Source organism: Amblyomma maculatum, chromosome 6 (genome assembly GCF_055883805.1).
Source record: "Amblyomma maculatum isolate TAMU_Amacu chromosome 6, ASM5588380v1, whole genome shotgun sequence".
Classification (NCBI taxonomy): domain Eukaryota; kingdom Metazoa; phylum Arthropoda; class Arachnida; order Ixodida; family Ixodidae; genus Amblyomma; species Amblyomma maculatum.
In genome coordinates this window covers 106,043,933-106,065,616 of record NC_139349.1, presented here as the reverse complement: position 1 = coordinate 106,065,616, position 21,684 = coordinate 106,043,933, and the positions used below count along the sequence as shown (strand labels likewise).

Below are 21,684 nucleotides of genomic sequence, written 5' to 3'. Positions count from 1 at the left end.
GGCTCGAACCCGGGTACTCCGGCACAGTAGTCGGGCGTCTTACCACTGCACCAACCCGGCAGGGCCGGAGGACACCTAAACTGCACTGTAAGGTGAAGAGAGGAAGGTAGGACTGAAAGAAGAGAGAGGGACGGGGTGGCGTAGTGGAGGGCTACGCAGTACGGACGCCTCTCTGGTTCGCCTCCATCAAAACCAGCCGCTGGCTGTCGGGTTCAAACCCTAGTACTCTTTACAATAGTTGGGCGTCTTGACCACTGCGCCGCCATGAGTGGGGGGGAGTAAACCTTTCGTATAAATAATCCTGGAACAGTCTGAAACAATGGCGCCTCGCCGGGGTGGTGCAGTGGTAAGACGCCCGACTACTGTGCCGGAGTTCCCGGGTTCGAACCCGACCTCGGCGGCTGCGTTTCGATGGAGGCGAAACGAAGTGGCGTCCGTGTGCTGTGCGATGTCAGCGCACGTTAAAGATCCCCAGGTGGTCGAAATTACTCCGTAGCCCTCCACTACGGCTCCTCTTTCTCTCTTTCCACTTTCATTCCCACCTTCCTCCCTTCCCTTACGGCGCGGTTCGGGTGTCCACAGAGCAAGTGTGACAGTTACTGCGCCTTTCCCTTCCTGTGAACCAATTTAACTGGAACAATGGGGAAGCAGCACCGGAACTCTTGGCTGCAATCTTCCGAGATAGATCTCGATGCGTCTTGGTGGAACTGCTTGCGAACCGAGTAAAATACAGATCTGCGCCCTAGACGTATGTCGACGGTTGTTAGCAGCAATAAACAGATTACAATATATCACGCCACTATGTGAGATGCAGGAATGGAGGCTACGAAAATTTCGACCACCTGGTGCTCTTAATCACTGATATTGCACAACACAAGAGCGTTTGACGTCCGTCGAAACGCGACATGGGTAACCACGTTTCTTTCATTGGCCCCATTTTCCCTAGGAATTTCAAGAAACGCAAGGTTTAAGCGCAGCGCCTTCTTCCACCCATACAAATTCCACCTTAAAATGCGGCCATAAATCAATCGGCCTCAGAGCAAAACAGCCATGTGAATTAAAGCACATTCTCGCTTCAGCCACCGCCGATAAAGAAGCTAAAAGAGGCTATCCCGAATATACATTGTGTTTATTATAAGGAGTGAATTTAGTTGCCGATGTGACCAAACCAAAGCAGATCCTCGCTTCGGGCCACCAACTAAAAAGGAAGTTAAAAAGGCTATCCCGTATATGCATTGTATTTATTATAAGGAGTGAATTTGGTTGCTGATGAGACCAAACCATTGATGCATGCAGGCACCGGCCTTTTCATGGTACGTAGGTGTACATCTCGGCGTTATCGGGATCTCGCTCCAGGTACTTGCGGTCGATGGGAGCCTCGATTCTTTTCTTAATATCCTCGGGGCTAGGAGTGAACCTCGCAATGAGCAGCTCGGTAAATTTGGCTACTAGCTCGACGGGCGACAGCTTTTTTTCTGACTTCATGATCCTCACAATGGCGGCCTTAATCACGAACCGTCGATGTTCATCTGCCTTGCGCACAACGTTCTCATTTCCTTTATAGTCGCCTTCTTTCTTGGCAATGGCCGTTCCGATCTTCACCTTGTTGACGTCAGTTATGAACGACTCGCTCACGGCAAACACGTGACTTGGCTCAAGATCATTCGTCGGAGGTTCTTTGATGAGGATCCGCTGGTCGTCTCTGCCTACAGTTAAAGACCGCAGGGCGCGCACTAGGTTGGTCTCGGGAATGCCAGTCTCGTAGACAATGTCCTCGTGCGTGCTCTTTTCGTGCCTGTTGAACAGCATCAGCACGCACCTCTGGTACGTCGACACCAAGATCGCGTACGTCCGTGGCCGACTCAGCTGAACGGAGAGTGCTGAATAGTCCGATTACTGGTCTGGTGGGTAGAGCACAGCTTTCATCTCCGCCCAGCCTAACTGTGCCCGCAGATTCAGCACTCGACCGCAGTGCTTAAATAGGTAGAAGAGACGAAACGTCTCAAAAGCGCCGAAGGGATCAGCCGGAATTTTGCAATTTTCCCTAAAGGCAGCGAACGGCCAGAAGCCCATTGTGAGCACCAGTACATTCAAGTGCAATCCATTCATTTCCAAGTTGCATGTAGCCACGCCGGTCTGGAACTCATTTGCCATGGTGTTAGAAACAGACATGTCTCTCACCATGACTTCGAACTTTGAGGTGAATATAGGACCATATTCGACCTTGAGCTTAGAGACTATGGTTATCTCGGCCAATTCTGACGCGCTCCTGTTGAGTAGAAGCCGCTTGCATAAGTGTTGTTTCTAGAAACGTTCGAAAAGCTCTTTCTCGTGCAAGAATCGGACGAACACGACAATTTTGTCGAAGAGCTGCTCACCCTGTCTGTTGTCCATTCCTTTTATCCCTGTCCTCATCATGTTGCCTACAAACACGGCCACATGCTCGGCCGATTTGAGGGTCACACAGAGAATGTACTCAAAGTCAGCAACGAGTACCAGCTTGACCAAGCGCTCGTCGTGACCAAGCGCTCGTAGTTGAAAGAGCTGTTCAGAAGGCGTTCAAAGTGATCCTTGAGAGCCATCAGATCTTTAACAAGGCATAGCGAATCAGCTTTGTCGCCTTCTACCAACATAAGGGATCGGCCCAGCTCCCGCAAGTGTCTGCTCACACAGTCTGCTACTACTTTGAGCCCGATCTCTGGAGCCCGTTTTGGTGACGTGGACGCCAGTCCAGGTCACCAAAACGGGGGGGGGGGGGGGGTAGGTGGTGGTGGTGAAAACGTTTATTTCATATTGGGAGGTTTGACGCGGAGCCTTAAGGGCTTCGGCCTTATAATACTGGGTGGAGTCAGGGACCCCATTGGCGGTTGCCGCCGCCCGCGCACGCCGCGTTAAGGCCCTTTGGGCCTGGGCCCTTTTGGCCGCCGTCGCTGAACACTACGACCAACATCCTCCGCTCACCGATTCGATCACACCGACCGACCTCCGGCCGGCCGCTCCGACCAACAGTACGAACACTTTCCGATGATCGCCGCAGCTTTCCCCCGATGTCCCCAATCGACGCACCGCACGACTAACGAGTCCGACGGCTTCCCGACGTTTACAGAAGCTTACCTTCGACGCCGCAAATTCGACGCAACGAGCCCGACGATCCCTGACACGCCGCACTTTGTCGACGGTGAACTACCTTCCGCCGAGACACCGATCGTCCTTGATCACCACCACACGACTGGCCTTGTATATACCGGCGCTGATTTTTCCGTTATGAGTCGTGGTCTTGCTACCATTCAGCGAAAAATCCTGACCCCCTTGGCACGGAGTCCCGATAAGGACAGCCGGAGAGCATGTGGTACCGCCGCTCGGAGTGGGCGCCATTTGCGTCGAGATTCGCCGCGTAACTTTCTCGTGTTGCTTCGTTGTGCTAGTAGAGTGCTCCAAAAGACCTGATTCTCGGTCTTGAATTTCTTAGGGAGAACGGCGCAATCATCGATCTCCGTGACTTCATGGTGTCTTTTTCTACTCACCGAACAATTTCCGACGACTACACACAACACAGCGACGACTACACAGGCAGGCCAGTTTTCCGAGTGTGCAATGAACACGTTACTCTACCTCCACGCACCAGCTTGTTTGTTACAGTACAGTGCGACAACCCTCCCGCCCTTCAAGGCCTCGCGGAAACGAACATGAATTTATTGTTGAGCCTACAAGTCTGCGTCGCTCGGGGGGTCTTTGCCTTGAGTAATAAACGAATTAAACTGCTTTTAACGAACTTTAGCGCCGAATACCGCCATTAACCTCAAGGTACAGCCATCGCCTATTTTGACGAAGTGAGTGCGCTATCCGCCCACTGCGCCCTTTCGCTGGCCAACGAGAACCCTCCCGAGAGCACTGGACATACTGTTCAAACTGACATGAATCCTGCTTTGTCTCTTACCCAGAAACGCCGCCTTCAAGCAATTCTGAACACTTACCATGACTTCTTTGCCGTCACTTCCAAAGTGAAACAGACGTCAGTAGCCAAACATCGAACTATAGTTGATCCCACCGAGCGCCCTATCCGCCAACACCCCTACTGGGTGTCGGCGAAGGAACGAGAGGCTGGGTGGAGCAGTGGTTACGGCGCTCCACTACTGTTCCCAAGGACGCGGGATCGAATCCCGTTCTCGGCGGCCGCTTTTCACTGGAGGCGGAAAGCAAGGCGCCCGTGTGCTGTGCGATGTCAGTGCATGTTAAAGAACCCCAGGTGGTCGAAATTTCCGGAATGCTCCACTATGGCGTCTCTCATAACCAGAGTCGCTTTAGGACGTTAAACCTCGCAAACCAAACCAAACTGAACGAGAGGCTTTTCGGGCGCAGGTTGATGAAATGCTAAGCGATGATGTGATCCAGCCGTCCACTAGCCCATGGGCCTCGCCAGTTGTGCTGGTCGCTAAAAAGGATGAAACACTCAGATTCTGCGTCGACTATATATAGGAGGCTCAATAAAATTACGAACAAGGTCGTCTGTCTACCCATTGCCTCGAATCGACGACTCTTTCGACCGACTCCACCGCGCCCGATACTTTTCATCGCTCGATCTGCGCAGTGGGCACTGGCAGATCGAAGTCGATGAACGTGATCGAGAGAAGATTGCATTTATTACTCCTGACGGACTGTGCGAATTTAAGGTCCTTCCTTTCAGCGTGTGTCCCGCTCCCGCAGCCTTTCAAAGAATGATGGACACTGTCCTAGCCGGCCTGAAATGGCAGACGTGCCTCGTCTACCTTGACGACATCAAATGACTAGAGGTCACGTGAGATAGCAATACTTCGATAACGACGCAAACTCGGAATACGGGCCTAGCTCTCGCTACGAAAGAAAAGTTGCGTGATAGCTCTGGCCTGGCTAGACCAGTTTTGGAGGGTTAAAAGCATCGAGGTTCAAGACGCCTTTACTTTCTCAACGTGAACGAAACGGGAAAGTAGTAGGGAAAAGAAAAGGGTTGCACGAGGGAGGTAGAGAGCCTCTACGACGTCTGTTGATCACCTTCTGTGGCTGCACTGCTCGACTAGGCTGCAATGCAAGAAGCCTCGGGTGTCCGACAAGTGAGAGGTGCGCGGCGTTGGAACGAGCCGAATCCCTCCCAGCGGCGTGCATACCGACGCCGACGCTTCGCCTCTCCCACACGTCCTCTGCAGGACGTGGTGGCCTGGATTATCATGTAATATTAATAATAATAATAATAATAATAATAATAATAATAATAATAATAATAATAATAATAATAATAATAATAATAATAATAATAATAATAATAATAGTAATAATAATAATAATAATAATTTAATAATAATAATAATAAGAGTAATAATAATTAGTTCACAGGAACGAGAGGCGTAGTATATGTCACACTTCTTCCGTGGACACCTCAACCGTACCGTAAGTGAAGGGAGGAAGGTGGAAATGAGAGTGGAAAGAGAGAAGGGGGTGCCATAGTGGAGGGCTCCGGATAGTTTGTGGAGGCACGCAGACCTGTGGGACGGGGGCCGGGGCCTCCGCGACTAAAGACAGGCGAAGCGACAGTGTTTCTTCTCGGCTTCAGCCACCAGGCGGATAGCTTGCTGCAAGTTGGCGGGTGATTCGCTCGCAGTAGCAATTCCCAGGCTTCTGTACTATTTGTGTTTTCCTTGGCGCCAGTGGAATCAAGGCATTGCCAGATTTGTGATCCAAAGTACCCCTTTGTCCGCAAGTTTCGCATTTATCGTCCGCCTTTTCCTCCCTTTGCGTATGGAAAACCCAGACGGGACTTGAAAACTTCCCAGCTTGCAGGCACCGCCAGCCACGGACTTAGTTACAGCAAAACAGCTATCTGGAACTTTGGAAAAGGGAGGGTCTCGCAAAAGGCAGCAAAAAATCTAGAGAAATGAAAACTAGACAGAAGAATTCTAATTATTTGGACCGCCGCGCACGAATCCGTCCCCGGCAATGAGGCGGCGCGCGATCTAGCCCGAGCTGTCTACTTCCGGGCAGCCGTAGAGCCGCCTGATTACTATGGGATGGACGAGAGGCTGCAAACATATACGAACACTACAGACTGAGCAGAAGGTCCCTGCCATCACCGGACCGAACGGAAAGGGAAGTCGGGGGCTCCAGAGTAGCCGCTGTTTATTGACATCACAGTTCTCACGTGACTAGACAGACGCGAGCGCGGTTACCTCGGTTTTAGCGGCGACTGAGTGACGTCATAGCTGTTCCGTGGTTTCTCCTCGGTACAAGGACAAAAAACTGATTTATTTATAGGAAGGGAAAGGCGCGGTAACTGTCTCACTTGTTTTCTGTGGACACCGCAACCGCGCCTTAAGGGAAGGGAGGAAGGTGGGAGTGAAAGCGGAAAGAGAAAAAGGAGCCGTAGTGGAGGGCTACGGAGTAATTTTGACTACCTGGGGATCTTTAACGTGCGCTGACATCGCACAGCACACGGACACCTCTTCGTTTCGCCCCCATCGAAACGCAGCCGCCGAGGTTGGGTTCGAACCCGGGTACTCCGGCACAGTAGTCGGGCGGCTTACCACTGCACCCCCTCGGCGAGGCGTCCAGGGACAAACATGCCCACACGCCTCACACGGCGAAGAAGCTATAGAGGAGAATAGGAAAAAGCTTTCGCTTTCAAAAATCTTCGTGGTCGGTTTGTTCCATGCCCGCCTGACACGCAGAAGATTGGATTCAAACACCCGAAACCGACTAAGTTACTTCATTGAATTACGTCAAATTTTATATTTTCTGAAATTCCCCTGTAATAGGAACCTCGTCAATTTTGGCTTTCCTTGAACATTTCCCCAATGCGTAAGCTTTGAAACTTCCGGTATTTTTTCCGACTGAAGCAGGAAGACGGCGACTCCGTGTTTTCAGGAGGAGTTCTTTACGTAAAACTGTCATATGCTGTGCTTCTGAAAATTAGTGCGAGCCAATTGTGAAATGTTCTGTTATGTAAATTCCACTTCTCCTTGTCGCGCCATCTTTCCAGAGTCGCCTCAGCAGCATTCATGCATGCATGCTGGATGGATGGTCAGACTGACGGATGAACGACGAATGAAGGATGGATGGACGGACGAACGGACGGACGGATAGACGGACAGACGGACAGATGGACGGGCGCATGGACAGATGGACGGATGGACAGATGGACGGACGGGCGGATGGATGGATAGATGGTTGGACGGAAGGACTGATAGACGGGCGGACAGATGGACGGACGGATGGACGGACGGACAGATGGATAATGGAGGGATGAATGTATGGACGGACGGATGGATGAATTCATGGATCGATGTTTGTGTATGTGGGTGGGTGGGTGGGTGGGTTGGATAGATGGATGTTATGAGCGTCCCCTTTGAAACGGGGTGGTGATATCACAATGCTCAACCTTTCTTTTTATGCTTTTAACTTAGCTAACCCTTCAACTTTAACTACTTTACTTTTAAGGCGAAAACCTTTAAGCTCTCATCGTTGTCAGCGGGAGCTGTCGGCAGAGGGTGACGCTTTCGAGAGCGAGAGTTAAAAATTATGAGACACTTTGGCGACTAATGTAGTGAAAGGCAAAAGCCTGAGTGCCGCATTCTGCTACGCATTTGCTGCGAATGTGGCGGTGAATGATGCTTCGAGTAAAAACGGCGACTACTTTTTCACATTCCTCCCTTCCTTTACGGCATGGAGAATTGTGACAGATACTGCGCCTCTGTCATGTAAACCAATTTCAAACGTCGCACTACCGCGTCCAAGACATCTGGGTCTGCTTCTGTTTGCTATGTGGTGCGGCGTTCGAGGAAGCTGATAATGAAAGGGCGCACGGACGCCTGGATCGGACGCCAGGTGGGGTCAGGTTCGTGTATGCATGAATGCAGTTCTGAATTAAGAGTGACGAAGAAGCCGTCAGGCTATGTAGCGACTACCATGTGTCCCTAAACCCTTGTATATCCGTAGCTCATTACCCGCTGCCGCTGCCGGAAGATATGTTCGCATCATTGGCAGAGGGGACTTGTTTCAGGGTACTGGATTTATCGAAGGCCAACTTGCAACTTGAAATAAATAGCCATTCGCAAAAGTTGCTAACGATAAACACACACTTCGGCCTTATTCGCTTCACGCGTTTACCGCTTGGTGTCGCGAGCGCCCCTGCCATTTTCCAGTCGGTAATGGATTGGATATTGGTTGTCTTGGAGGGCCCAGTGTGCTATCTCGATGATGTTCTCATAACAGGAAAAGCTGAACACGAGTGCCTGAGACGTACTGAACAGGTGCTACAGACTACGGAAGCGTGGTACACGTGCCAACGCCGATAAATGTCAATTTCTGAAACTCCGCGTCCACTACCTAGGTCACGAAGTTGGCGCAGTCAGCATTCATCCCACGAAAGATAAAGTAGAAGCCATATTGAAGGCTTCAACCCCGACTGGCGTCTCCGAACTAAAGGCTTTTCTAGGACTAGTGAATTTTACGCTAGGTTCCTTTCTCAAACAGCAACGACCCTAGAACCACTCTACAAGCTGCTCAGAAAAAAATTGTTCATGGGAGTGGACAAGAGTGTGAGAGCACTTTCAGAAACGCAAATTACTTCTAAGCGAGGAGTCAGTGCTAGCTTTGTACGATGAAAACAAATCGCTCCGCCTGACGTGGGACGCATCGGCATATGGCCTCGAAGCGGTGCTCGCAGATACTGACGCAGTTGTTTGATCCAAGGAGACACGGTAGTCAAGTAGCGATTGCAAAAGTGCTGCGATTGAAAACGTTTTGGCCTCTTATCAGTATGTGATCAAGTACAAGAAGGGTCAACATGTCGACCACGCAGACGGTTTATCAAGGCTCCGTTGGAAACAACTGCTGGCGACGAAAGAAATTAAAATTTTCTCGTCACTATCGGAGATTCCCTTCACAGCCGATGAAGTAGCTGAAGAAACAAGCAGGGATGAGGTTTTGAGAGCAGTAGTCGACATGACGTGGCGGGGTTGGCCACAAGAAACAGAACAGCAATGCCGCCAGTATTTTAATCGTTGACATTATCTGTCGCTAGAGCAGGGTTGTTTGTTGTGGAACAATCGGATCGTTATCCCGACAGCCCTCAGGAAAAGTGTTCTGTGTTTAAATTATAGCCGTACTGCGAGCATCACAGCCACGAAAGATATTTCCCTCCCAGCCTTACAATCTCGCAGGAAAATCAATCGCTTAACTCTGTTCCACAAAATATATTATCACGACACACTACACGACGACTTGATCTTACCACCATGATACATTTCTCGTCGCAGCGACCATCGTCACAAGGTGGGAACCGCTAAATGCCATACCAAAGCTTTTTTTCAGTCATACCTTCCCCGGACATCCATCGAGTGGAACCGCCTTCCCTCCGACATTGCAACCATTAAAGATAACCAAAGGTTTCGCGATGCATTAGCTAATTTTGTTTATTTTGAAGAAAACTAATTCTGAATTCATATAACATTCACTGCATTGTATTTACTGTTGTATTCTATGTAACCCACTCCCCTCTCTAATTCCTTTTGCCCTGAGGGTACAATAAATAAATAAATGCATGAGAGCCACCCAGGAATGACAAAAATCAAAATGCTGGCCCAAAGCTGGATTTGGTGGCCAAATATTGATACAGATTTAGAGGACATAGTACGAACATGGGAGGTCTGTCAAAGTGTGCGGAAATCTGCGCAGTCAGTACCGATTCAATCTTGGCCAATAGCTGCAAATCCCTGGGAAAAGGTTCATTTGGATTTTGCGCAAGTAGAAGGGAAATCATTGCTGCTGCTGGCAGACGCCTAATCAGCCTTGGCCACGGTGCAGGCAGTAAGGGAAAGCTCTGCAGCGTATGGCCTACCCAATGCTGTGGTGACAGACAACGGCCAGCAATTCAGATCCAGTGAATTTCAACACTTCTTAGAGCAAAATGATGTAAAGTCCATTTTAACGCCGCCATATCACCCTCAATCAAACGGTGCAATGGAAAACCTTGTGCAGATCACAAAGAGGGGTATCTTGAAATTGCAGCCCGAAGATGAGAGAGGCGGCCGAAGCACCGTATTGATATTTTTTGTTTTTATACAGGACGACCCCTCATTCATTCTCAGAATCAGTGCCCTGCGAATTGTTTCTCGGACGAAAAATTTGAATCAGACTGTCCATGTTGAAACTAGGCAGAATGAGGGTGTGGATAAGCAGAAGAAAAAAAAAATAAGCTCATGGCAGATGCGAGAAAAGGAAACAGCCGCGATTTTACGCCAGGCGAAGAGATATATATATATACGCACCGTCCGCAACGAAAGCAAGGTACGAAAGGGTGAACTGGTGGCTTGGAAAAATTGTTAAGAAGGTGTCAGTGACATTCCTGGTACGGGTAGGCGGAGTTCTTCGGTTTTTTCATGCAGATCACATAAGATGTAAACTGGAATCGTCGAGGGTTACCTGGTCCGATATTCCGCTGTCTGAGAACGTAGAGCCTCAAATCGAGAAGGTACCCGACATTTCACCGAGTGAAGGTACATTAGACGCCATCCCATTCGTGCAGTCGTCAGTGGCAACGGGAGAGTGATCAGTATAGCGAACAGACTTCCACACAGCAGCCAGTAGGACCCCCTCCCCGGGAGCGGGCTCGGCAGATTGGTTCGCCAGCCTGCCGAATGAAAGCTTGCCTCTGGAATCATTTGCTAAAAATGGTGTCGATGTGATTCCTGTCGCACTGATACCGATAGGCGATGGAAGGCTGAAAATGAAAAATGAAAAATCCGAAAACTATTCAGCAGCAACTCAAAAGGCTGACGGATCACTACCTTAATATCTCTGAGGTGCGACCTTTCGGGAGACGAGGTATAGTTTGCAAATCTACAAACATTAATTGTGTGTCAGTTCTGCTACGCTGCAGTTCTTTTACATCGATTCCTGTCAAAGTCTTTATTCCTAAACAGCTGGCTTGCACTAAGGGTATTGTGCGAGGAGCGGATCCTGCATCTACTGCTCAAGAAATTTTGGAGGAATTTCAGGACGCAGGAGCTGGTGTTCTTTCAGTGTATCGCTGCTCTCGCATAGTGGCCGGGGTGCGTGTTGCTACAGAGTCAGTTATAACAATTTTTGCAGGTCTCATGTGTCCATCTGAGTTAAAAATTTGGCCAATTATTTATCGCATTGACCCGCTACGTCCTCGCCCCCTTCAATGTACCAACTGTTGGCGATTTGGACACAGTGGAAGAGGGTGTAAGTCTGCGACAAGATGGAGGGTGTGTGAGGAAGGACACTCTTCTAATAGCTGTACCGCTGCAAGATCTAGCTGTTGTCTGCGTAGTAACGAGCACTCGGCTGATGACGCCAGTTGTGAGAAACGATCTCAGGAGCAGGCGTTACTAGAATTAATTCAAGAGAATCGTCGCTCTCGAGCAGATGCTTATGCCCTTCTTGATTGGAAAAGGCACACTTATGCCAACTGTGTGCGCCCTTCTACTCCAGACTTTGAGACCACGTTGTCTACCGCAATTGTGAAAACGGTTAAAAAAGCCCTTTCTGTCGGGGTTGACCGTATGCTTATCAGCTTTACTGAAGCTTTGTCTAGTATTGTTGGCAGCCAGTCATCTTGCCCACCTCAACGTGTGCTGACTCCAGCAGCTATTTCATCTCAAACCAGTGCTGAAAGTTTAAATGCAGATTCTCCTCTAGTGCTGACTCAAGTTCACCCAATCGATAGTGTCCCTGTAGGCATTTCTCGCAAAGGTATTTGCTCTAATGATGTTGAAATGGCATGCCCTACTCAAAAGCGCCGTGCTTCTAGCTCACCCTCTAAGTCCTCCATTTCCCAGACCAAAACTAAAAAAGGGCCTTCCAAAGTTTTACAGCAAACCAATGTGTTAAAAGAGGCTGTTGCGGCCTCAATTTTAGGTAAGTAATCATGGCAGGTGTACAAGTTCTGCAGTGGAATTGTCGCTCTATTGTATCTTCACTTCCAGATTTATATCTTCTCCTTTCAACACATAAGCCAGACATAGTGCTTTTACAAGAAACTTGGCTCTTCCCAGCAAAGTCGTTTACCTTAAAGAAATATCATGTTTTCCGCGCCGATCGTGTAAACGGTAGGGGCGGTGGTTTCTTAACTTTGATATCGTCAAAATTATGTCACCTGGCAAAAATAAACAAAACAATAATAAATCCTGAGTGTGAGATTTTGGCTGTAGATATCACATTGCCGCATTGTGGCCCTGTCACAGTCACTAACGTCTACTGCCCCACAGGTGTACGTAGCACAGACTATTTTGACAGATTACTTACAAATTCTAATAGGGTAGTTATTGCAGGTGATTTTAACTCGCACCATACTCTTTGGGATAACTACCCCGACGCATGTGGACAGCTGTTATGGACATGGATGTCGGCAAATGCTGTGCGCTGCTGCAATTCTCGGGCTATAACCTTCATGCGCGGTAATTCGCAATCTGTCATCGATTTATCCTTGGCAGCAGGTGGGATAGGTATAGGAGGATAGTTCACAGTAGACAGTACATCTAGTGACGACTTTCCAATAACATTTACCATCATGATGAGCACAACACGAGATAGAACTTTGGACCGTAAACTAGTAAACAACGCCAAATATGCAGCTTCGCTACATTTTTCCCTCAAATCAAACCTTTGTTCATGTAGGACTGACAAAGCACAAAAGGTATTTTCCTCAATTGCGAATGCTACTGTAGATTCCCAGTTCCCTGTGCGGTCTACAGTAAACAATAAGTTGCCATCCCCATGGTGGAATGACGCGTGTGAGAAAGCCTTCCGTCGTAGAAAAGCAGCATGGAAAAGCCTTTCTTATAACCAGAGCCCAGTAAACTGGATAAACTACAAATTTTGTTCGGCGTCATTCAAAAGAGCCATAGCGCAGGGAAAGGACGAGTACAACGAAAATTTAAATACTTATTTGTCAAACCCTAAGCACAGGAAGGCTTTGTATCGTTTCATGGAACAAAATAGAAACTCGCACCTTTCTCAGTCTTTAAGTTCAATAGTGTTGTCTCCACAGGATGCAAAGGATGAGTAGGAACAAATTGCACAAGGGCTAGCATTACGTTTCCAGGAGCAGTGCAGAGTTCCCTTGCACGCTCCCATTTCCTGCTCAGACTATGTTGAGGTTGATAGGTCAGAACTCCTATCTGTGATTTCTTCCATGAAAAACTCGGCTCCAGGTTGGGACGGGGTTACGGTAGGTATGCTCAAAATTTTAGCAAATGATTTCACTCAGGATCTCCTGGATCTGGTTAATGAATCATTAGAATCTGCATGGCTGCCGCACGTCTGGAAAGTGGCGAAAATTATATTGCTCTTGAAAGACCCTGATAAAGGATTTCATGTTGAAAACATTCGGCCGATAGCTTTGACTTCGAATCTTGTAAAATTAATAGAAAGAATTGTACATGGCCGCCTCTCAAAGCATATCTCAAAGGTTAATGCTTTGAGTTCTTCCCAGATTGGTTTCTGCAATGGATGCTCAATATGGTCTGCACATGTAGATTTAGAAAGCAGGATTCGCCTTGCAATGTACAACAAGGAGGTATCAGCGTTAGGGACGCTCGATATTGCTAAGGCCTATGACAGCATTGAACATTCCATTCTATTTAACAAGTTGTCATTATTACGTCCGCAGTTCTACATTTATGCGTGGATCAGGGAATTTTTGAAAGGATGAGAATTCTTTTGCACTGATGGCTCATTAATCTCAGACACCTATGCACAGACAAGAGCGGTGCCTCAGGGCTCTGTGCTCTCCCCACTCCTTTTTAATATATTAATGTGCGATATTCCGGTTCATCCTGATGTCACTGTATATGTATATGCAGACGACATAGCATTCTTCGCCTCTGGAAAAGATATTCATGACCTATATTGTTCACTACAGAATTACCTAAATGCGCTTGAGGTCTGGTTGGACAAAATTAAATTGGTTTTAAATGTGTCCAAAAGTAGTGTGCTGGTTTTTAAAACCGTAACCCCCTTATATATTTCGTTAAACTACCGCTCAGATGTCATACCTCAAGTGGAATCTGTGCGGTAATTAGGCATTACGTATGATGCTAGTATGGATTGGAGGCTTCACATCAAGTCTAATGTTCGGAAAGGTGAACGTGCCCTTGGTAGGCTGATACGGATAAGTAACAGGAAATTTGGTATGCGTCGAGATACTCTTCTACTTTTGTACAAAGCCTATGTGAGACCGATTCTGGAATTTGGCTGCATTCTTTTTTCTGGGTGTCCAAAACATAAGCTGCATCCTTTGCTGATTTTAGAAAGACGGGCGCTGCGCCTCTGCCTAGGGCTTCCACAGTCAGTCTCTACCACTGTTCTGTACTTGGAGGCCCGCAGTGCGGACCTTAAATCCCGTTTCCGCCTTCTAACTGTCAGATCATTCTTGCGATCATTTGAGACTACTCCCGGTGTGGCTATACCTATTTTTGTGTCAAACCCCGCCCTCTTCCTCACTCACCAGTGGCCAAGGGTCTGCAAGCCCCAGGTTGTTTTTATGCAGTGCATTTTAACAAACATTGGTGCGGACCTTGCTTCTATATGTCCTATTGGTTGCTCAACGTCCTTTGTGGATATATATTATGATTCTATATTTCCATTTAATGTGAAGCACTTACCCTCAAGTCTAATATCCAGTCTCCTATGTGAACACCTTGAAACGTTCCCTGATCACACTGTCACTGATGCGTCTGTGATTGCGCACAAAGCTGCGATTGGAATTTTTTCGGAGTCTCTTTCCTGGAGTTTTTCGGTGCGTGTCCCGGATTACACACCGATATTTCTAGCAGAGTTTATGGCAATTGGGCTAGCGCTACTAAAAGTTCCCTGCAGTCAGTCAAAAATAATTTTTCTATCAGACTCTCTTTCTGTTTTGTTGTCACTGGAGTCAGCACGGGATGCTCTGTTGAGCCGCTCACTAAAGTATTTCATACCGGGGTGGGTGAAAGAAATACGCTTCATCCGGGTCCCCGGACACAGCGGTATTTTCCAGAACGAAGCGGCAGATTTCCTGGCTAAATCAGCTCTTGATGCATCTGTTTCATGTTCCATCCCTAATATCACCATTTTTGGAATGTCCCGTTTCCAGCGATATCAATACCTAGCCGCTGCATGCAATGATTCTTTGCTATCTACAGCCGAATACCAGCATCTCATATACTCATGGAAAGTTCGAGCATGTAAATCACGGCAGTGTGAGGTAACGATGACTCTTCTGAGATGCAGGATTCCTCGCCTAAATCTTTATTTATGTAGATGCGGGATCAGCCCCACAAACCTTTGTGAGGCTTGCGGTGAAATTGAAAATATTGATCACTTCCTTCTCGCTTGCCGAAGGTTTTCACATCAGAGGAGGGTGCATTTAGAAACTCTAATTGCACGCTTGGGATTTACGTTGTCGGTTCCGCTTCTACTCTCCTTCGGTGCGAGTGCGAAAGGATTTGCGTTGCCTCAAATTTGTCAGTACTTACATAACTACATCACAGCTACGGACAGATTCCCTTGCTAATTGCATTCCAAATTTATAAAACTCCAAATTTTTGCTTCATATTTTTTCATTCAATACCTTTTGTGATTTTAAATCTTATGTTTTTGTTTAGTTGTCAATTACTTTAATACACTAATTCAGTTTGTGTAGGACATTTGGCAGTCCACACTGAACCCTGGCCAATCCCCCTTCGTGGGTATGTGCCCAATATCAAGGAAGAAGAAGAAGAAGAAGAAGGACCAGTGCCCTTATGGCGATCCACAAGGACCCGACGATTGTCCGAAAGGTATCGGTTCCAATGATCGCATGGCAGCAATCCAAATTAAGGGGAGCAAATGTGTTGCATATTATAACCAGCAGAGAACCACGTACCGATGCGGACAAAAGTAAACGGAGCATGCAATTTCATTCTAAAATTTTTCACGCGATTTATAATTGAAACTGGCAATCGTGGTACGTGCGAACTGGTAGTAGAACGTAGCACCTTTTCACTCGGACAAGTATTGTTTGCTTACTTCTATTACAGAAGGCGGGATTTTAATTTGAACGGCAAAGCGTGCTCTGTTTACTTATCTCCGCACCTGTACATCTGTACCTCAGCGCCATCATAATGATATAAATAGCCTGCCCATGTAGGGTGGCGTGTTCCTCATGCTCTGTATGTGTGCCGACAAGCCGTCGACAATAAACCCATTCCCACCGGCCGTCTCGACTCTAACACTGGATATGGGGCTGGGACAGGTAGGTCACTGCCGCTTGTGGCGGGGGCTAGCCTGTTCGAATCTTTACCTGTTGTAGGCCGTCATTGCACCCGCCACCTCTTCGATGGTAGACGACGGCTGTTGTTGCGGCGCGCGTCTTTCTATCCCTCTTTCTTTTCTTTCTTCTCTGTTTTCTCTTCTGTCTGCACGAAGCAGCGGAGGTGGCTCAGCTACAGAGCCAGTAGCAGGCCCGTGTATTTTCTTTTCCTTCTTGCTATACAGCCACAACAACAACAACAACAACAACAACATCCACAATTAAGCTGGAGAGCTTGTGGACGCTCGCAGACGGCGGAAGCGTCGCCTGTGCGCGTCCACTCCACACGTCTGATACGTGAGAGCTGCTTTCCGCGTAGAGCATCTAGGCTACCCAATTTACATGATTTTACTATTGAACCAGTATAGCGCACTTAACAGTATGTTTGATTCCAGGAGAAGATTGTGAGATTTGGAAACCCCAGCTGATAGAGCGTCTGTTGGGGGCACGTCTGGATTCACAAACTACATTTCCATGTGTTAGATCTTTGCCAGAAAATGTACAAAATTTCTGGGCATACGCAGAATTGTACGGTCCTTATTTAGCGTTAATGCCAGAGTTGCCAGATTTCCACATCCTCTACACAGTGAGGTCGGCACGTGCTTCGAAACTTTAAGGTGAGCCTACAGCTTGATCGCTCTTTGGCTAGTTTGATCTAGGTAGCACAGCATCTCCACATTGCGGTGAGCGGGCAGCGCTCTACCACATGGTTTGGGCGTGCCAAGTTACCCCTGCTCTAAGCCCTCTCTCCCTCCCCTGCATGGAAGATTGGGAGGCCACCCTGCAGGGCCCCTGCCTGGAGCGCCAGCAATGGCTGGCTCGCCGCGCTGTTACTGCAGCCACGGCCAACGGGACCCTGGACTGAGCCCCCCCCCCCCCCCCCTCGCTGACTAAATAAAGATGTTTTGTCCTCCTCCTCCTCCTCCCCATCAAAGTTATTGCGAACGTCTTGCAAGGTAAAAGTGAAAGAAAATGTCTATAGGTTCCCGAAATCGACATAAGAAATATGCCCAGAGATACTGAAACATGGTGGTGAGCACTGAGGCTTACGCGTTTGATTTCATCGCAGACCATGTGGTGCAATATGTTGCTGCGACGAATTCGGTAGTTCTGAAACAGGTGTGGAAAAATAAGGAAAAATTCTGGAGGGCTCTTAAGCCTCCCTACATGCGGCAATGCAAAAGCAGTTCTCTATTGGGCATGCAGCTGCGCTACCACTATAACTATGGCAACGCATGGCGTGTTCAAACATGCCTGGGCATGCCGTGGCGCCATCTGCATTGAACCCTTATGACGTCAGACACTAACATACTTATTATGACTATGACTAACCATGACTTATTGACCATTGTTATGATTTACTAATACTATGGCTATGACAAATGAACTGTTACTATGACTACTCAAGTTATAGTTATGATTGACTTATCGGTGATTGATTTACTTATTATCTATTTCTGGAAAATTTTCTGTTCACTCAAAAATTGAGGCAAGAAATGCTTTAATGTTAAAAATAGCGCAACATGGGAGAGAAATCGTTATGTGCTTGGGCAGTCGAGTGAACGCAGCCGAGTATCAGGGCTTGCAGTGATGGAAAAACTGGATGGAAGAGTGCTTGCAGACAAAAGAGCACGAAATTTTAGCGGCACGAAAGTTTAGCGTTGCACTGTATAGACAGAAACTAGCCAATATGCAAGTATACACACAGTTGGAGAAATTGAAGAGCTATCAAACACAAATATAAAACCGAAATCTAACAAAAATGGCGAGCAGGAGATAAATTAGTTCATTAAAGGAAACAATGAGCACCGATGATGTCAAGGTCACGAAAGTAAGGCATGGTTGCTAAATCAACACGTGGGACGCGTCCTGGAACCATTAGCTAGAAAATACTATTGCCAAATTTACAGAGTTTTGCAGAAAGAGCAACATTGCCCTCATGTAATTTTAGCCAAGCGCTCCACGAATGCAAGGTAGAAGTTGACCCTCGCCTCTCGATCTCTAAATGCCATCTTGGAGAACTTGTGCACCCTAAGAATTTCAGGCAGCGGCTAGAAAGAAATGGAAAAGGCGGCACTGAATGTACATTTCGTTTCGTTTATTTTAGAATTTCGTTGCTAGGGGCACAGAGGCCCATTTCTGGAAGCACCACCTCATTCATGGCACGTAGTTGTACACATTGTCGTTATAGCGATCCCGCTCCAAAAAGTCGCGGTCTATGAGCACATCGATTCTTTTCTTGATAACCTCGTCGTCAGGGATGAACCTCTCGCTCAGCAAATCGGTAACCTTGGCGACGATCTCACTATGTGATAGCTTCCGTTCTGACTTCATAACCCGCACAATGGCAGCCTCGATCACAAACCGCCGATCTTCGTCCACATTGCGCGCAACATTCTCGTATCCTTTAGAGCCGCCCCATATCTTGGCGGTGGTCTTACGGATCTTCACCCTGTTCAGATGGGAGGTGAAAGATTCGTTTACTGTAAACACGTGACCTGACTCGAAACCGACCGTCGGAGGTTCCTTGACGAGGATCGGTTCGGAGGCCTCGCCTACTATTAACGACTGCAGAGCTCGCATTAAGTTGGTCTCGGGAATGCACGTCTCGGAGGCAATGTCCTCGTACGTGATCTTTTCACGGCTGTTGAACAGCATCAGCACGCACATCTGGTAGGTCGTCACCAAGATGACGTATGTGCGCTGACCCCTGAGCTGAGCGGAGAGCGCCGATGAAGTAGATGGCTCTGCTGGTGGGTAGAACACCGCTTTCATGTCCACCCAGCCCTTCTGAGGCTGTAGGTCCAGCTTTCGACCTGCCGTGTTTGGCTAGGTAGAACCGCCGGAACGTCTCAAAAGCATCACGGGGGGCAGCGGGTATGTTGCACTGCTGCGTAACCTCAGGGAAAGGCCAGAAGCCCGTCGTGAGCACGCGTACAGTCAAGTCCACTCCGTGCAGTTCCATTCTACATGATGCGACGGCGCTTCTGAACTCCTCTGTCAATTTCTTGGATATGGACATGTCATTCATCATGGTCTCAAACTTCGAGACGAACATGGCACCACACGCTACCTTGAGCTTGAAGACCATGGCTCTCTCTGCATCACTCGACACTATCTTGTTGTGCAGTAGGCGTTTGCATAAATACTGCTTGTAGAAACGCTCGAAAAGGTCTTTATCATGCAGGAAGCGGGCGAATATGACAGTTTTGTCTAAGAGCTGCTTAAACTCTTGTTCCGGCATTTCTTTTGTCCCCTTCCTCAGCGCGGCGTCTGCAAACGCGGCCACATGCTCCGGCGCTTTGGTGGTTAGGTTGAGGATGTACTCAAAGTCAGCGTTTATAATCTGCCTGACGAAGTGTTTGTCGCTGAAACAGCTGTTCAGAATGCGCTCGAAGTGATCTTTTAGCTCCATCAGCTCTTTAACCACGTACAGCGAGTTTACTTTATCACCGTCCTCCGCCATGAGCGGTCGGCCCAACTCGCGCAGGTACTTGCTCACACACTGTGCTACTGTTTTGCGGCCGTTCTCTGCGCGGCTTAGTAGCTGAAACAAGCGAGCGAGATCACCCACCCTTTCGTTCTTCAACATGGCCACAACGCCTGAGTCTTCCTTCTCCGCTATGGCGCACACGTGGTTGGCAACCAACTTCTGGTACACTATTTCCTGAATGAGGGGTTCAGTACTAGGTTCCAGGAAAAGCTTTACCCTTTCAGACTCTTCGCCCATGCGCCGCTCCGTCATTTCGATATAGTCGATCACGCTCTTTTCTAACAGCTTTTGGCTTTCAACATCGTAGAATTTTTCTGCCTCGGCCAAAAAAGGACGCTCAAAGTCCTCCTCGTAAACTGATCTCGAATTAAAGCTCAGTTCACTCAACATCTTACAGGCGTTCTTGATTAACATCCTGTCGACCATCTCACCCTCGCGATGTCGGCTCATTGCGTGCAGGAGCATCTCTTGCAGCTTGTCCCGTATGTCTCCGTGTCGCGCAACCTCGTCTCGGAAAAGAAGCAGCCCGAGGTTTTTAACGCTGCACAATTTGTTCTGTGGCAGGTATCGCTGCTCCAAATATAAAGCGATGTCATTGATCCGTCGCATTCTTGACTGATGGTCGTTCCAGGCTTGATTTAGAGTACGCAGGAAGTCGTCGTGGGCGGAGGCCAGGACGGCTGGTCGGACTTTGTTTACCAGGTACTCAGTCACGGCTTCACGCAGTCCGGTGTGCAGCAGCCTTCCTTGTCCCCCGGCCACCATGACGTGGGCTCTTCGGTAGAGATCGGAGAAGCTCTGGCCGCTGTCGCACTTATCCAGGATGTCCTGGATGGCCCTCCGCAGGGGCGACCAGAGGTTCTCACCGCAGCCTTCGCCCATGACATGCGGAGGCTCTCCAGATAGCCCGACCTTGGCGTCCTTTTCCGCAATGAGCGAGGCCATGGCGTCCATCCCTAATGCGCGTAACTCGCCGCTCGAGCCAACCGTGCCAAACCGCAGGTCTTCGTTCTCTTCTAGTGTGCTGTTCACGCGTGTTGTTGTTGTTGTTCTCCTCTAATTTGATAGCACATACCTACAGAGGGGGATCGGCCAAGAATTGGGGTGCAGAGATATTGGATTTTGAGATGTATACCTACATCGCAAAAATAAATAAAAAAAAAATACTAGGGAATAGAATGAAGGAAATGTAAATATGAAAAACCAAAATAAAGAACAGTAAATACTAACGCACGCAGTAGGAGAATAGTTAGATTTGTATGTACAGATTAAACGTTCAAAGCATATTAGCAATGTAGACATTTTGTTTCTATTTAGAAGTTTTGAATGGCGTTAAAAACAGGCCTGTGGCTGTACCCAAGCATGGTGGCACCGAACGATAATAAAATTTGGCTGCTCAAATTAAGACCCAGCTGTTGTAATGGCTTCTCTAATACCGTTTTCTCATCATGGTAAAACGGCGGCAAAATATCAAGAAATGATCTATTGTTTCCGGTTCCCCGCAGAATGCGCAGACAGGAGAAAGCGCCAAACCAGACCTGTTCATATAGAAATTTAGGGGCGGAATACGACAGCGTAGCCTGGTTAGAGAGACCTCAGTCTGCCTTGATTGACATGATTTCCTATTCCAGGAATACTTGAGATGCAGGTAGTCATCCGATGATAAAATAGATCCAAACTGCGTGCTTAATAAGGCACGCCGCCGAAATCATGCTGCTGTTATCTACGCTGTTGCCGGGAGGATGGGCAATACAGGGCCATTTAGAGATTCTTTAGATAGTCTGTCAGCAACCTCATTGGCTGTCCCATTGCTGTGTTCTGGTACCCACACTATATGTATGAGGCTCAAATGTGAGGGGAGCAATGA

At 48.1% G+C, this 21,684-nt stretch overlaps 2 pseudogenes; both read right to left on the bottom strand.

The window, feature by feature from the left end:
* Positions 1-1,308: 1,308 nt before the first annotated feature.
* On the bottom strand, positions 1,309-2,418 carry LOC146186505 (cullin-3 pseudogene; annotated as a pseudogene).
* A 16,063-nt stretch (positions 2,419-18,481) lies between these two features.
* LOC146186504 (cullin-3 pseudogene) lies at positions 18,482-20,771 on the bottom strand (annotated as a pseudogene).
* Positions 20,772-21,684: the final 913 nt, after the last annotated feature.